Below are 19,052 nucleotides of genomic sequence, written 5' to 3' on the forward strand. Positions count from 1 at the left end.
GCTGAAACTGAAACCTTTGCATGTAAGAGATGCATTTTCCATATTAGTTCATGGACTGACAATTTTTAGTCAGCCATGCTACTTAATACTGCTATATGAAAAATTAATAAATCATATTTATGAACCTCCATAGCCAGAAGAGATAATACTCACACCCTGCTGACAATGTCATAGAAGTTATTCATACATTAGCTTTCTGATGTGTTAGGAAAAAGGAGTTTTTATTTTTCTTGTCAATCATCCATTGTTCTAGTAGTAGAGGCATTCCAGAACCCAGCTGTGGGATTTCTGTAGCAGAATATGGCTTATTCCATGGTCTAGTAACAAAGCAAACCTAATCATTGAATGGCATCCTGTGTAAATGTAATTCTCAGTGAGAATCTGGGATTGTAAAACTGTTATCTTCCTGGTGTTCACCTGTTAGGATTTTCTATAAAATAACTGATAAACATTGTATTTTTGCTGAAAAATTTTGGAAGATTGTATTCCCCAGCTGCAGTGAGTTTGTTTGCTATTTACATGTCATTTTTTTAAATCTTATAGTAGTATGTTTATACCCAGAGAGCTACAGAACAGCACCCAAACTAAAAAACAAAAAAATTGTATCATAACCTATGATTGGTAATTTCTTGACTGTATACCTTATTGTTATTTCCTAGAGGAAACTAGATTTTATCTATAGTATCTACTATATAGAATAGAATCTAAAATTCCTAACTTCCAATATCCTTTATCAATTATGAGCTATTTTTAACTTTATATTTAGTCTCTAAATATAATATCACGCACCCCAATCCCACTCATCTCCCATACCCTTCCTATCTACTTTCCACCCTTGCAACCTCCTGCCACACCCACCCCCAATAAAATAAAATGAGATAGAATTTTTAAAAAATTCTGTTGTTGTCCTGTGTCATGGAGATCCTGCAGCTTTGGATCTGAAGGACTGACCCTTTCACATGTTCCAGCATATCACAGGTAGGGTAGATATTGGGATGGCTCAACTCCAAGCCCTAGATCTGTGCCTGGTAGGTAGCTGAGTGAGTCAGCCCACCGGCTCTCCTGCCACTTTACCACCAGGGTGAGGTCTCTAGCACTGCAATGTATAGCTCACACAAAGCCACAAATAGGAACAGACAGGTCAACTCTCTTGCACACCAAGTTGGGTGGGTGACAACTCTCCTTGACCAAGCCACTCCATTGCAGACCAGCTCTCCCTCATGTATGCCTTAGGAGCTGACTCACTGGCGAGTCCCCCTGCTGTCAGGTCTATCAATAATAGATAGTCCAGGTGAGAGGGTAGGACCAGCTCAGCACAGTGCCTTACATGTCAGTACAGACCAGAGATATCTTCATGGCCTTTGGTGATAACATAGGCCTAGGGCATCAACAGACAATGGCTGCCGTAGACCACAGATGCATGGATCCCAGATGTCCCCATGGTCTCAGATGACATTGCAGACCACTCAGATCAGCATGTCCCCCCATAGCATTACAGCCCTCAGATAACCACATAGTCTCTAGTGGCAGCCCAGATAGTGCACATCCAATTGGCCCTTTTGGTAACTTGGGCCACAGTCATTGATACAGATCACAACTACAGCAGAACCAATGACCCAGACATGGGCCCTTGGTGACAGCCTGGGCCAGGATCTCCCCATGGCCTCTTCAAATCTGCCTCTGCCTTTTCTTCACTGTCATTGAGTCTTCAGTTCCAACTTCTTCCACAGTATATCAACCCCTGTGTGTTGCTTTCTCTTCAGTCTCCCCACTCCCTCTTTCCCATCTCTCCATCAAACATAAATCCATCATAGTGCTGTCCAAGGCAGGTGCTTGGATGTCTTTCTTCAGGCCAGCCTAGGTCTGAATGGCCAGAATGGGTGCTTGAGTGTCTTTCCTACATTTATTTACTTATTTATTTTTTGATAACTAGAACCATTCATAGCACCTACAGCAGCTGAAATGTATGTACTATCAGTTTAAAATTTATAAATACACATATAATTTGCATGCTAGAAGATGATGTAAAAGCAAGTAACCAGAATATAAAAAGTTTATGAATATTTGCTTTTAGAACCAAGTAAACTTTTCATAATGAACATAGTATGCCAGTGGGTCAGTTTTATAATCTGTTGGGACTTTAGAGCTTGTTATTAGTAATATTAAAAAAAATCCAATTTTGGAACATATACTTGGACATGGTGGAGATTTTGGTGAGAATGGAATGAGAATCTCCATAAGATGAGAGCAATGGAAGAAAAGAGCAAGGCACAGAAATTATGAGAGACATTCTGAAAGTAGCTGGGAGGGAAAGCACAACAAGAGAATGAAGTCAAGAAGAAACACGACAGTCCCCTCCTAGTTTAGAAGTACACAAGTTATTCCTGCTAAAGGGATTTACTAAGAACAAATAAACTATCATGCTGTGATAAATCCACCTAAGAACTGTAGATAATCATTCTCAAGTAAATAAATTAAAACTATATAAACTCTCTTCCTAAAGTAATGGTAGAGTCAGTTGTCATGCCTACCTATGGCAATTAAAGCTGGGGACAGGATATCAAACAAAATAATATTAACAGTGCTATTAGAGATGTTAAAACTAGGGAACCTTAATGAGGAAATGAGATATATATGATTTTTATATCTATATGAGGTCTCACTGTGGGCAGAGTTTTTCAGAGCATGCAAAGCCCCGTTTATAACATCTAGCTTGGCATCACATGGGATTTCCATGTTACATCACCTGTGATAGCACCATGTGCTCTCCAAAGCCCCAGAGTCCTGAGATCCCATGGTTTATGGTTCAATCTCTTACTAATTTCTCAAATGCAGAGCAAACCTTCTTTCAAAGAGTTAGGCAGTTGTGAGTTCTAAGCTTTTGAGTCATTCTTTCCTTTAAGTATTATGTAACTTTTAAATAAAAATGGTCAGTGTCTGAGGAAAGTTGAAAAAAATTACTACCTAGCTAAACTTCCTTTTTTTTTTATTAGTTTTTTTTTTAGTGATTTTTTTATTATTTATTTTTTTCCATTTTTTATTAGGTATTTAGTTCATTTACATTTCCAATGCTATACCAAAAGTCCCCCATACCCACCCCCCTCCCACTCCCCTACCCACGCACTCCCCCTTTTTGGCCCTGACGTTCCCCTGTACTGGGGCATTTAAAGTTTGCAAGTCCAATGGGCCTCTCTTTGCAGTGATGGCCGACTAGGCCATCTTTTGATACATATGCGGCTAGAGACAAGAGCTCCAGGGTACTGCTTAGTTCATATTGTTGTTCCACCTATAGGGTTGCAGTTCCCTTTAGTTCCTTGGGTGCTGTCTCTAGTTCCTCCATTGGGGGCCCTGTGGTCCATTCAATAGCTGACTGTGAGCATCCACTTCTGTGTTTGCTAGGCCCTGGCATAGTCTCACAAGAGACAGCTATATCTGGGTCCTTTCAGCAAAATCTTGCTAGTGTATGCAATGGGGTCAGCATTTGGAAGCTGATTATGGGATGGATCCCTGGATATGGCAATCACTAGATGGTCCATCCTTTCGTCACACTTCCAAATTTTGTCTCTGTAACTCCTTCCATGGGTGTTTTGTTTCCTATTCTAAGAAGGGGCAAAGTGTCCACTCTTTGGTCTTCGTTCTCTTGAGTTTAATGTGTTTAGCAAATTACATCTTATATCATGGGTATCCTAAGTTTCTGGGCTAATATCCACTTATCAGTGAGTACATATTGTGAGAGTTCCTTTGTGATTGGGTTACCTCACTCAGGATGATGCCCTCCAGGTCAATCCATTTGCCTAGGAATTTCATAAATCCATTCTTTTTAATAGCTGAGTAGTACTCCATTGTGTAAATGTACCACATTTTCTGTATCCATTCCTCTGTTGAGGGGCATCTGGGTTCTTTCCAGCTTCTCGCTATTATAAATAAGGCTGCTATGAACATAGTGGAGCATGTGTCCTTCTTACCGGTTGGGGCATCTTCTGGATATATGCCCAGAAGAGGTATTGCTGGATCTTCCGGTAGTACTATGTCCAATTTTCTGAGGAACCGCCAGACTGATTTCCAGAGTGGTTGTACAAGCTTGCAATCCCACCAACAATGGAGGAGTGTTCCTCTTTCTCCACATCCTCACCAGCATCTGCTGTCACCTGAATTTTTGATCTTAGCCATTCTGACTGGTGTGAGGTGGAATCTCAGGGTTGTTTTTATTTGCATTTCCCTGATGATTAAGGTGTGAATGAAATTATAAGCCCTTTTGTAGTGAATAAACATTGAGAACAAAAATAGGGGTCTTGTTAATTTCGGTGTGCCTAAAAGATTAAGATATTCATTATAAACTATTCCAAAGCTGCTCAGCATAGAATTATCTAATCAAATCTATTGGCTGTATCCTTATCCTGACTCTTATACTGTCCAATAAAAAATAAAATAATATCTGGGAAACGGATTCTCAGGTAAACTTTAAACACTATATATAAATATAACTCAAAAGGTAAATCATGAGAAAAGAATTTTGATGTATTCATGATATGTTCTTAAATTCACAGGAAGAGATCAGAAATGGAGTTCAGAAATGATGCAGGAGCTCTGTAGAAAAGACCACAGTGAACTCTTGGAGGTGAAAACTATAATATCTGAAGATAAAAATGCACAAACTTGGGATTTTAGACATAGTTCAAATACAACTCAAGATAAAATAAAGATTTTACATTTGGTCAAATATGAACAAATGTCTGCTCCTATAAAAATCCCATGAAAACTGGACAAAATATTTGCTTCATCAATAAAACATACATACAATATACACCATAATGAGTATCAAGGCATTGTTTATGAGGAAGGGACATGCATTGAGTATAAGACAGAAAGTTGTCTGAGCTTTGTAATGACTTTGCCTCACTAACAGAATTTCAAGGTAGCTAAAGTCACAGACCAAGTTCACCCTGCCTAAGAAGATGCAAAATGTTAAGCAAAAACTGTACCAAAATATCAAACATTTATAATAGTTGTAGAAATATATATAATATATAAATATGTTATAATATTATATATAATATATTTATATATAATACATATATACATTATATAATACATATATCTATATAATATATTGTGGGGAGCGGGTGTGGCGGCAGTCCCAAAGGCGCCAGGGACTGCAGCTAAGTCATATGACTTGCACCTGACTTCCTCATATAAGACACAAACATCTTGAGTGCTGCGCAGGTGTACCAGGATACAGGTGAATCCAATTTGGTGGAGATTTGCCCCTGCTGCCCTGATTAGCTGAAGCCTCGTGACTGGCGAGGGGGCATGGCCTGCGGTTCGTGGATGAGAGAGAGTATAAAAGGAGTGAGAGGCCCAGGGTTCGGGGGAGATATAAACAAGAAGAATCAGGACTGAATAAACTGCTGTTAGAAGGACTGGTGGTCGCGTCGTTCTTGCTGGTCGAGAGCGGGCGCGACAATATATACATATAATACATACATATATGTATGATATAAACTGTGGATGATATAAATGGAACTGTGTGTTACATATGCAACAAGATTAATGATGGTTCTATTAGCCCAGTTGCAGCAAGGAATGGAGGGAAAGTAGTCAGGCACAAAAAGTTAAAAGTAGCAAACTGGCTACAAAGTTTTCTTTAAAACACAAATTGAAGGAAAATAGTGTTAAGCATAAGGTTTGTAAAATAACATTTTACAAATAAACTTCAAGATGGAAGAGAGATTGTCTGAAAAATTATGTCTGTTTTGTAAGAATAACACTTTCTTCATAAGGAAGACTTCAGTAGCCAAAATTGTGCAATAAATATTTGTGCAATATATAATAAAAATGATGTAATAACAAACAATGATAATAGCTTCAATATGCATGAAACAAACATTGGCATGAGTAAAATGAAAAATATGAACCTATAATGTCTATCAGCAAATTTTAATGCCATCATGTCTATAAATAATATTATTGACTGGCTAGGAAATTGACAGAAATAACTACTAACGACAGATAACAGAGTATATATTCCTGGATACACATGGCCATATGCCATATTTTGTACCATTAAAATCATGTGGGAGAGACTTACACTGAATAACGTGAAAGCCACGTAAAATTAAGTAAGTAATTAAAAATAGCAAAGTATAGAGAATATAAAGGATAAATAAATGTGTTCAAAACAATGGTCAATAAACAAGAAGAAAACAAATGCATGAGACAATTATGATTGTTAAACTTTACTCCTGTATGTGAGCTTAACAGGAATGAAAATGGTCAGAAAAAAGGGAGAAGAAGAACAAAAAGTAAAATGAGTAGAAAAAGGGAAGAGATGGAGAGTAAAGAAGAATGAGAGCCGGGCAGAGGTGGCTCACACCTTTAATCCCAGCACTTGGGAGGCAGAAGCAGGTAGATTTCTGAGCTCAAGGTCAGCCTGGTGTACAGAATGAGTTCCAAGAGAGCCAGGGCTACAGAGAAACCCTGCCTTGAAAAACAAAACAAAACAAAACAAAATAAAACAAAACAAAACAGAAGAAGAATGAGAGTGAGGGAGTACAAGGGACTGGGAGATATGTTGGATGGGAGGGGGAGAACCTGTACAATAAAGATAATCTAGAGAAAATTCATTTATAATAGCTAGTAACCGAAATGATACAAATATCGTTTTTAAGAAAAAGATGGTAAATCATTCCTGGAGGTAAAGTAATTTAATACAAACTCAGCAATAAACTATTTTTATTTGTGTTTATTTGATTATTTATTTATTCATTTTTAACATGAATACATTTTAAACTTATATTAAATGAAAGAAACAGGAAAATAGATGAAGATGTGAAGAGTGCTCCCCTCTTGTGACTTGCAACTTAACTGGAAACTAGGCTGTGGTACAAATACACTTTGGGTTTCCCTTACGTTTAAATAGTCATTAATATACAGCATCAAAGCGAATGAAAATAAAATTGGTACTAGCATCTAAAATTCTGCAGTCACAAAAGGGAATTAACTCTAGACAAATTCCTTGTAACCTCCTTATTCAATTCATACTAGCTGAAAATACAGTCCAATGCAAAGTAAGTCACCATTCTAGCAGAAAATTCAGTTTCAACAGAGTGATACATATATTATTAAATATATGATATAGGTAAGCTTTAATAAATAACAGATTCTACATATATTGTCTTCTTTCACACTTCTTCCTAAAATCTTACACAGGTATATGAAGAACCAATTAGAAATATGTCAATAGGCACACCATACACCTTGTGCTTCACCCTCTCGCCACATAAAGTGATAATGGATGTCAAATATGCTTAATCCCTCTCGATAAAATCAAAGCACATTTATCCATACTAGTAACATGATAAAAACAGTATCTTAACACATTGTACAACGTTGCTGACCATGTAAGTTTATATCATATACTAAGAGACGTCTAAGCTGTGTTTCTCAATTATCATCATATCGAAAGATGATAAACAAGGAGTCAAAGCATCTTTTAAGCCTAAACTCAGCTAGAGTTGTAGTTGTCTGATTTCACTGGCTAAATAATTTTGACTATATAAAACTAACCTGTTGGAGAAATAACATTGTTTTTATCCTTCCCTTTTCCAATCTGAAGTTTCATAGAGCATAATAACTTCTGAACACATTTCTGACACTTATAACATCTGCAATGCTCATCAGAACCCAGTTTCCACTTACCTGTTAGTTTCCTGAGTTCACATCCTACAGGTAGACAGCAGTCTTAATAGATAAATGTGGAACAGAGAATATGTCACTTTTAGACAATTAGTAGAGTTTTTTTCATTAGTCCTGTGGTAATTTCATTAATACTGTGAATGAAAATGGCCCCCACATGCTCATATATTTGAATGCTTGGTCGCAGTTGGTGAAGGTCCTTTTTGGGAAGGTGTAGCCTTATTGGCAGACATGTGTAGATATGGGTGGGCTGTAAAGTTTCATAAGCCACACATTTTCAGTTAGCTTTCTCTTTGTTACTAGTTATTGTTTCAACATATTTGCTCTTAGCTCCTGCTTTGGTACCATGCCTACCTGCCTGCTGCTATGCTCCCAGAAATTATGATTTTGAATTTACCCACTAACATTGTAAGCCCAATGAACTCTCTATGAGGTTTCTTGGTCATGGTGTCTTAGAGCAGCAATAAAAAGGCAACTAATACAATTCTTTAATAATTTTATATTACACATATAACATATTTTGATTATGTTTACCCGGTACTCATACCCTAAATCATCCCAGATTTACTCATGAATCTGTGATGATGGGAGAATAAACCAGAGCATGGGATAGGATATGAGTTAATTAACATTAAGGACTTTTTAAAACCATATGGAAATCTATTTTATAAGCTTAGCACAGACACTTATATTACTATTCATATACATACATATATAATGTGTGTGTGTGTATGTGTTTGTGTGTGTGTGTGTGTGTGTGTGTGTGTGTGTGTGTGTGTGATCAATTGAAGTTACCCTACACATTGAATAGTGCTTTTCTCTGAAGTCATAGTTTGTCCAATATAAAGGTAGTGCCAGCTGTGGGATACCTTCAGTGTAGTGTTGTCCAGGAATGACCTAAGGACCACCAAAAAAATACAGGATATTTTCCTTGCTCTTATGTGTTCACCATAAATTGATGCCAAGATGAAATTGATTAAAATACCATATACTTTGGTCCCGGGACACAGGGATATCAAATTGAGTCTGAGCAGAATGATTCATCCATGATGGCTAGTTTTCAGGGTACAAGGAGGTGTTATGTACTCTGTACTCTGCTGTGACAAAAGTAATTGACAGTTTTATACTGCTGTTAATCCCATGAGCTACAATAAAGGCTGGTCTGGCAAGATATATCATGGTTCCAATAGTGGCATGACAGCCATGGCAGTAACCAATTATTTCTGATATTTAATATGTGTTCTCTGGGAAGAACTGCATGTCTGATAGTATAACTCTGGTCAAGAACTCATAGCTGGGAAGCTACCTGGCCCCATTTATGAATCTAGTACTATTACTCTGCTAAATATGAAACTGCCTGCAAAAGATGTATATCTTTACACATAGATTACTGCAACTGTCCTCATCAGAGACATTTCTTTGTACAGTGCACACAGAAACTAACAATGGTTGGAACTGAAAGATTAAGTGACTGTGATGTGCTCATCCACAAAAGTGAATGTAAGCCAAGGCAAATGCACCATTGTTGCCCAACATATTAATACAGGTGAAAGGTATAAAGTACTATTTAATGCTACTATAGAAGAATAACTATATTGAACTCTGTGATTACCCTTCTCATTTCACCTGAATATGTAGTGGGCAGCTTAGTTCTAGAACATGGGATCAGGGCTAGTCTCCTTAATGGACTCATTTCCTAGAGCTAACTCTACTCTTTTTACCTTGCAGTCTGGTGATTTTTTTTTTCTCAGTTATTTCAAACACAGCTCAGCTTTCCTCTGGAGTGTGCAGTGGATAAGTCTTTATGCTGTCCATTTGGTCCCAAGTTTACAACTGACCAGAGTGTAAGAGCTATGTGAGCATTGTGTCTTCTGTCTGGAGCCCAAAGAATATTATGTACTAGCAGTATACACGGTCAGACATTTCTCATTGAGATGGAACAACAGAGAGATCCTACCAGGACAAGATTGTGTAGTTGGGGAATCAGGAAAGAGTCCACACTAAGGCAGTGCTGGAGAGACTTTCAGACTGGAGCTATCCCTGTGATCCAAGAACTGGCGATCTACCAGGTGCCATTCAGCCTAAGAAAGCTGAAAGCCTGCATTATAGCTGCAAGATTTGCTGTCTACTATGACCACAGGAAAGCTGTTGGACAGACTGTCCCAGAGCACTGAATTGCTCACCCCGACTTATAAGTATCTAAGTAGGACATAAAGTCACAGAATGTTTTCAGGGATGCTTTTGTTTTTGGTTTTGTTTTTTCCAGACAGGGTTTCTCTGTGTAGCCCTGGCTGGCCTGGAACTCACTCTGTAGACCAGTCTGGCCTCAAACTCAGAAATCCACCTGCCTCTGCCTCCCAAGTGCTGGAATTAAAGGCGTTGGCCACCACTGGCTGGCGACAGAAAGTTTTCTAATGTCTTATCATTTAATGTTAATTGTATTTGCTTTGGGAATTACTTGGAACTTTTATTTCTCTGAAGAATTTAAAACTATATTTATTAAAAAGTTACATTTATTTATTGTTTTGTGTGGGTGTTTGTGTCTGTAGAGTGTTTGTATATGTGTAAGTGTGTGTGTGTGTGTGTGTGTGTGTGTGTGTGTATGTCAAATGACAACTTTCCAGTGTGGGCTCTCTCCATGCACTTAAGTTCTGAAGTTAGAATAGAACTCAAGTTCTCAGTCTTGGAGGCAAGTACCTTTACTTGCTGATGAATCTTGCCAGCCCTATTTCTGTCTTCTAAATTGTAATATCTGTCTTATGCTTTTCTACCAATGGTTTTGGTAATAAACAACTTGTTTTGATTGCACAGACTCACAGGTGGAGGAAATCTGCCTGGGGCAAAACCATTCCTTGATTTACATGAGAATTTGCACATTAGGCATTTGAGTACGCTTTGAATAAATTAAGGCTTTGGAGGTTTGGAGATAGAATGATTGTACTTTAGTGTCCTGTCAGAAGCAAATGAGTTTTGAGGGGCCAGAGGCAAAGTTTACAATTTCAAGTTTCCATTGCAGAACACATATTGAATAAAATTACTATTGTTACACTGAGGGTCATTTGCTAAGGGTGGAAGGCAGGTCCTTGCTCCTGCAGAATCAACCATTGTGCCACTGAGCTACATTCCTAATCTAAGAAGTTGGACATTCTAAAAGTGTTTATATCTGAGGTACCTGCCTTTAGGAATAGACTGATGCCATTCCTGCAGGACTGAAGGAGTGAGCTGTGGGTTCTGGTCTCCTCTACCTCTCACGTGGTCTTGCTTGCTCTTCTACCATGCTTGTGAAACACAAAGCTCATGGATTTCCCATGTTTACCAACAGTGACCTACTGACTTTACTGATACTAACCTGCACAGTTTTGGTCTTCTGTTACAGCAACAGAAAATGGCCTGAGACAGCCATACACTAGAAACTTTGGTCTTCTCAAAATGCTCTTGTTTTTTTGTTTTTTTGTGTTTTTTTTCAGAGAAAAGTGTGCATTCAGTGTTGATTTCTATATTATGATCTCTCTGTTCAAGATCATGAAAGTGAATTTCCAATGTGGTTTCCTCTCTGAGAAGTAGGTTGATCAATAACATGTCACATATAGTTTATTCTTCTACTAGATTAAAATGTGATGTAAGTACCACTTCTTTCATATAAGCAATCTTTCCTCAAATACTAAAAATTTTCTGTCACATTGATTTTCAAACTAGTACAGAAAACATTTCCCCCCAAATTACTTTACAAACATAATAGGAAGTAAACACTAATCTTCATTACATGGCAGACGTTATTTAAGCTCCTTACCTCTCAGAATAACAATGATTTGAATTTGACTTCAATGTAGAAAACAACTACAGTGCATTTTTCATTTGGAATGAATGTAGTTTAAATGAGGTTTAATTTTAGAAAATAGTTATCAGGTACCTTCTGTGGAGAACTCCTGCTGTTTGGATGTGATTTTTATTTCAGAAAATCTGCAGTTACAAATTCCATTTTCTTCAGAATGCAGCCACGTGAGTGAGGGGTTTGAGCAGAACACTTGCTGTTCCCTTCCATTCACAGTCATGCTTTCTGAATGTGTTTTCAATTAGAAAAATCTCAATAGTTTATTTTAAAATCTAAATTCTGATTCAATTTTTAACCTCTGAATTATATGGCCATTTTGAGCCCAGTCCCCACTGTTCTTGATGCTGGAAGTCACCCAAATGGGACAAATCCTTTTTCAGAAAAGAATATTTTTTCTAAAAAAAAAATAATCTATGTTTTAAAAAATGCAGTGCCAAAAGAACAGATGGTGTACTCAATCCACAGGGTGATGCTTCTCTGGAAGTCTAACCACAATATCCAGCGCACACCATAAACAATTCCATCTGTAAGCACTTGTAGCTCTATTGGAAAAAGAAATGAAGCAAGTAAAGAAAATGTGTATTGCAGTCACTCGGAGTGCAGAGTGGGGGTACAGAGTGGGGGTCCCAAGGAGCTACCAAGCGAAAGAAAGACTGAAGGGTAATAATGAGATGTCACCTGAGTAGCATCCTCTAACCAGGACAATCGAAAAGCACAAGGATTTACAACAGAAAATCCATGCCACTTTCAATTTGTTGTAATTCCTTCTTCATCTAGTTCAAATAAGCCCCATTTCAGAAAAATCTCTAGTAATCATCATATTGACACTTCATCTAGACTGAGTGCTAATGAGCCAAAATTTCCTCGCAATAATTTTTACCCGAAAGCTCACACTGTCACAGCCTATCAAAGAAAAAGTGCCAGGCTTTCAATCAAAGAGTATTTTTCTCCTGCACAAAATTCAGTTCTCAAGTACAGGGGTTATTTGTTCCTAAATATTCTTTGCCCTACTCTGTTTTCATTGCCTACATGACTTGCAATGACACAGCAGAAATAAAAATGTCTCTTTTGCTCAAATTTTGTATCCTTCTTTATTTTTTCCTGAATATGATTATTTAATTTCAGCAAAACCTTAAAGAAGGAGTCCACTGATGACAGCCATGTATATTTCTATCTTAAAACAAATTATGATATCTTATATAGGTGTGTCTATATATAAATTCTCTACTTTAGTCCATAAGGAGAAAATATGGTAAAACTGGTGAAACCAACAAGAATTTCTAGCAAGGAAACTGCCTAGAGTCATCTAAGAAAGCTGATTTTCTTTCAGCTGCACTGCCCTGTCTACATTATCCTGTTGTCATGTTGTTGTTGTTGTTTAGATTTTATTAGAAAATTAATGTTATTTTTATGATACTTGTTGTTTATTCAATGCTCAAAAGATAACTGCATACTATCAATTGTAACTAAATCATCCTTTAAAGTCGGAGATCAACATTTCACTGTTTGAATGATAAACATCTATACAAAGAGAAATTTATAAATGTCTGTGTCATCCACAATTGCCCTCACATGAAAAAAAATTCTCTCACATACACACACACACATATACACACACAAACTTACAGATACATACTCATACTCCTAGTCATATGCACACTTACACATAGTCTCAATGACACAAACATACAGATAAAGAAGGGGGAAGGAAGAGGGAAAGGGAGAGGGATGAAGGGAGAGGGAGAGAGAGAGAGAGAGAGAGAGAGAGATTGCCATTTGCAAACACAACATTTTGAAATAAGAAAACAGTATTTTTTTGTCTCTAGATTTTTTTTAGTTCTCTTTGCTATTTCTCTGGGTCATGAAATTTCAATCACAGCTATTTTTGGCATTTTGAAAGAGATAATTGATTTTTTTTTTCGTCTTTTGTGTCACTGAGTTCAGACTACATAGAAGGGAATGGAGAAGAAAATTAATCATACAAGGATTATGCCATATTTTAGAGAATATGAACTTTGCATGTACATATGTGTGGATGTTCTGTGTGTATACATGTGTGAATACATCCATGCATATATGTGTGTGTGTGTGTGTGTGTGTATCTGAGTTTGAGCACATGTATTTTTTCTCTCTTGCTATAAACTATATCAGTAAAGATTGCTGTCAAAGCATTTTACTATTGAACTTTTCTTTATCCAGGTCTGAATGATTTAAGGAACAATGACACTAGACCTGTCATGTTCAAGAAATGGTCTCAAACAAGCACAACCACAAATCCTTTAAAAAAAGGTCATGGCTGATGCAAAAGCCAATAGAAATAGGAGATTATGTTAGGCAGACTTTTTGTCCCTGTGACAAAATGCCTGACAGGGATGATTTAAAGGAGGGAAGATTTATTTCTTATTTTTTTCTCATATTTTCAGAAGTTTTAGTCCACTGCAGTGAAAGAACAGAGTGGAGCATAGCACCTAACATTACAGGAATAAAAGGTAGAGAAGAGGGAGGATGGGAGGATGTGCTTATAGGACTTTGCTCTTTCAGGTCCAACCCCTCTTATCTATGCTGGGCTTCACTCACTCCATTGCAAAAGGCAAACCAAATTCAACAAGTTTTTACTCCTTTATTCTGGAAACACTCTCACATACACAGCCAGAACTTACTACATGACTCCCCTAAGAGCTTCTCTGTTCAGTTGACAATCAAGATTAACCCGTCAAAGACAGGCAGATAAAAACGAGTATTAATGCAGATTTCTCCAAATATTTATTTTTGTTCTTTTTCATGTCCACTATCTAAGTGATATTAAAAGAATATGCCAACTATATTTTATTTTAATAATTAATAATTTAACAACTAAGCAATACTTATGCCTAATATTAGGTATTTTGCTATGAATTTTGACTATATTACTTCTTCTATAAAGGCAGTGCTGAGTGCTTCATATATTTACCGACTAGGAAGAATTTCTATATTGTTGCTTCTACCTCATTTTTGCCCTTCTCTCTCAGACTTACTTTGAATGGGTATGTGACTTTCTGCCTCATAATGCTCTTCTTATATAATCATATTGCCTTTGAAAAGGTCATTTCAGAACCTTTTGGAAAATTCCATCAGACCCTTCTCCTCCTGAAAGGGAAGGCTAATTAACATTCAGCAGGACAGACAGGACCTGCAAGTGGGGGAGGCCTAGACCAAATAAACACATTCCGCAGGGCAGACAGACCATAGGTCACCTGCAGGGGGTGGGGGTGGGGAGTCTAGAGCATGTAACATTCTGCAAGACTGACTCTGCCACCTCATTCCCTAGAGACCAATCAATTGAAAAGTCACAATGTTCTGCCAATCACATTGTGCCTAATGCTATGTATGAAAAACTGTATAAAGACTGACCACATGGCCACACGGGGGCAAAGGAAGGGGGAGCGTCACTTTTTCTTCTTCGGGTGTAGGATGACCCTCATGAATTGGAACAATAAATTTCTCTTACTTTTTGCATCAATTCCTGGCTCCATGTGGTTCACTCAGGGGTTCCCCAGGTATGCTAAGGCTCTCTGTATTGAATTAATACAAGTAGCAGAACCGTTTGAAACCATTTGTGCCTTGATCTAAAAATGAATCATTTATTCATCTTTAGAAAACAACTGTAATATCTACCTTATACTTACAATCTTACATGTCAATTTTCTTTGCTGTTCTGCTTTAACAACTCAGTCTATAAACACCACTATAACCCATATCCAGCTACTCCAGCCAGCCTATTCATCCTTCTCCAGAGACTCCCTGACCCTACCTTCCATGTACCCTTCTGACTTGCCAGATCTAGCCTGGATCAGACATTCAGGGTTCATGCCCAGTCTGGGCACTACTATCTCCACTACAATCAAAGTCTAGGATTCTGAAAAGACACGACCTGACTGTCCTTAATGACAGGTCCCTCTCATACCCATAGGAGCTCTACATCCGGCCATATCTCCTTGTACACTCCAGGCTTGGAATAGAACATGCACCCTACACACAGGCTCAGTCTCTTTTGTCCACCTGAATTCATTCCACACAAGTCATTTCCAAACTCTGGGCCCAACCTACCTTCATTCACATTCTTTCTTCTTCTCCAACATGCTGTGTCCATACCAGATAGACACAGAATTAACAAGAGAAGTCAAAGAGGTCAAAAAAGAGAAAAAACAAAACAAAACAAAACAATGAAATTAGGGGAAAAAGGACAAAGAGAACAAATGCCTGAGTAACATCCAAGAAAACACAAGACATCATAGAAATGATCGAAACAATCCAAGACATGAAAATAGAATTCAAAAAAACAGATGAACACATAAAGCTGGTGAAAATCATCAAGTGACCTTTTTGGGTAAACATGAAAAATGGGAATAAAGTCTCTGAATAATGAGGAATAAGAATAATGAGGAATAAGAGGTATAAAAACATGAAAATAAATGTAAGGATGTCTGAAAAGTTTCCAAAGAATCACACTATTAACTATTTACTTATAATACACATAATTTGCCTATGATATATACAAGTTATATCTATCTATACCTCTAACTCTATATCTATGTATGCATGTGCGTGTATATATATACACACACACACATATAATTTTTCAAATGAAAATTTTCCATCTTAGTTGACAGTGCTCCTTCTATGAGTCAAAGACTATCTAACAAAAATCCCAACACTTGGCACTAGAAGCCTTCTTTTAAGTCATTAGTCAGATTTATTCAAGAAATGCCTAAAATAATACAAGACATAGTTTTACCTTTGTTTCACTTTTTACTGTATAAAGTACATTCCTATTGCAGTTCAGAAGCAGGGCCCAGAGACCTGAGCTAGAACTGACACGAAAGCTTCCTCTCAGAGTATTAGATTTCATGATACCAGAAGGCACCAAAGCTTCTAAAGGAGGGAAACAACCAAAACACCTATGCACATATGTTACCTATAAACTAAATCCATGTCCAGTATAGCATGATAAAACAGAACATTCACCACTGACACTCATACCTTGGCAGTAACCAACTGCTCTCCAATTGAATTAAAATCAAGCTTAAAAGAAGGAAATCATGCCTTTTAGGAGAAATCTAGCCAACTACAAAGGGATAGTAAAGTCTTAGATATTGGAGAAGAAACTACAAGCAAACCTGCCTAAACCAGCACACTACCTAACTACACTATAAATATTTTTCTTATACTCATATAAAGCTCTTTTTGCAAATAATGGAGATGATTACAAGAGACCACAACCAAAGGAATAATTGTGGGATGAGTCCTAAAGAATGTATTTACAGTACAACCCCAACACCTAAGGCTTAGGGATCATTGAAGATGAGCTGGTGAAAACATCATGAAAGCCATAGCAACAGCATATCTATTGCAAGATTGTGTCTCCTAAGAATATCAGAAGCTAACCTGCCAACTCCTGCCAACATGATCTCCCTAAAAATGAGCAGAACCAGGACAACAGCAATACATTTGCTAATAGCAATAGGGGAATGTTCATGAGGCCTCACCCCTACACAAAAACGTACAAGCAACAAAATAAAGCTGAGAGAAGGAGAATGTGTTCCCCAGGAACAAAAGCGTAATAATTGGTTATCTAACACCTAATAGTGGTCCCTTAAGCCGTACCTATGAGTAAATAACATTGTACAGATTGAATAAGTTGAAGACACATGTCTGTGACACATACATTTATAAGTGTGTATATGTAACAACAATTAATGAAAGAAAGAGGCCGAGCATTGTTAGAAGAGCAAGGAGGGTATATGAGAGTGTATTGAAGGAGAAAAAGAAAGGTGAAACTGACAGAATTATATTACAAACTCAAAACAATAAAGTAAGTAATATTTAAAAAATAACAGTATGTTCAAAAGTAGACTGATATCACTTCTCTCATTCGTGCCTACCCAAACCCTAGGAATGCAGTGACCTTAGGACTTTAAATGGCATGTATTTACTTAAAAATAATTTACTTCTTCATTCTAGATGTCATCTCTGAATTTTAGCTTCATATATCCAACAGCCGTGTTACAACTCTACTTAAATGTATAACAAGAAGAAAAACTCCACAGTGATAACATAGAGATAATATTGCCGATAATGGGCAAACATCAGAAACTTATCCTGTACTGTATGGCTGATGAGAAAAGGGTACCTAGTCAGGAACTGTATTTCCTCGTAATCCTTCCTCACTATTGCTAAGTGAAGCCATTTACTGTGTTTGTGTAAGCTTATCCTGTACTGTATGGCTGATGAGAAAAGGGTACCTAGTCAGGAACTGTATTTCCTCGTAATCCTTCCTCACTATTGCTAAGTGAAGCCATTTACTGTGTTTGTGTAAGAGTATTTGTGGACATCGTCATTCCTTCTGGAGCTGGAAGAAGGAGCCCTGGGTAATTCTATGCTCAGAAGCTGGCAGAAGCACTGGGCTCATTCTAAAGCCAGAAGATGATCATTATCACAACTCTTACTAAAGACCCAAGAGATACATATAAAACTACCTAATTTTAATAGTTATATGGGATTATACATAAAAATAACAAATATTTACTGTTCTGTTATGAAAGTTTCAATAGCATTAATAGTAATATCCTAGTTAATAACCTATAGTAGAAGTAAAATTTTAAGAAGTGGAATAATTCTCCTCAACTCACAACTACTTTACTTGAGATTGATAAGTTCCCTGGGAACTTCTCTCCGTTCCTCATACTTTATCTCCAAATTACCTACAACCTCAATTGGAGAAAACCTCAAAATAAATTTTGTTCTTGATATCTTAACACATCTTTCATCTATTTATTATCTTACTTTGTGTGTGTGTGTGTATGTGAAATATATTTTTCTGTTCATCTCTTTAAATTCCAGAGTGTTTATGTGTAATGGCTTTTCATAAGTAGGTCAAATACTTGCTGGACTATTTCCAACGGTAACAGACACCGTTACAGAAAGAGATTATGAGAAGGAGCCCTGGAGATGAATGCCTGCCAGGTGATGACCTACAATGAGGTGTCATCTAAAGCTTCAGCTAACCACCTAGAGAGTTTACTCTGAGACTAACCATCATCGAGATCAGCCTTTCCAGGTTTGAATAGGAGGACTGAGCCTTCATTCTCTGCACCGTGCTTGTAGCCTCCCACTGGAATAAGGCTTAGGGCAAGGAAATATACTTACCACAAGAAAAGGAGATCACTAAAGCAAGCATTCACAGATCATCAGGGTTGTGGTCTTCAGCACTGAGGGGGGGGCATAAAAAGTACATATTAATGTCCAGATATCAACTATAGCACATCATCCTGTGTAAAAACTATTGCAGCGCCTTCTCTTCCAACTTGAGATCAAGTTTCCATACCCTTTCCCACCACTTAGTCATCTTCCTACTTACTTTGGGATATTTTGGATAACAATTTTTCATAATGCCAGTGATTTTCTGGATATTTGCATTTGTGCTTGCTCGTGTTTATCCTTCTACTTGGAACATTATTTTTAATCTGTGTATTACATGAGTTGCCCC

Source organism: Mus musculus, chromosome 3 (genome assembly GCF_000001635.26).
Source record: "Mus musculus strain C57BL/6J chromosome 3, GRCm38.p6 C57BL/6J".
In the NCBI taxonomy this organism is placed as follows: domain Eukaryota; kingdom Metazoa; phylum Chordata; class Mammalia; order Rodentia; family Muridae; genus Mus; species Mus musculus.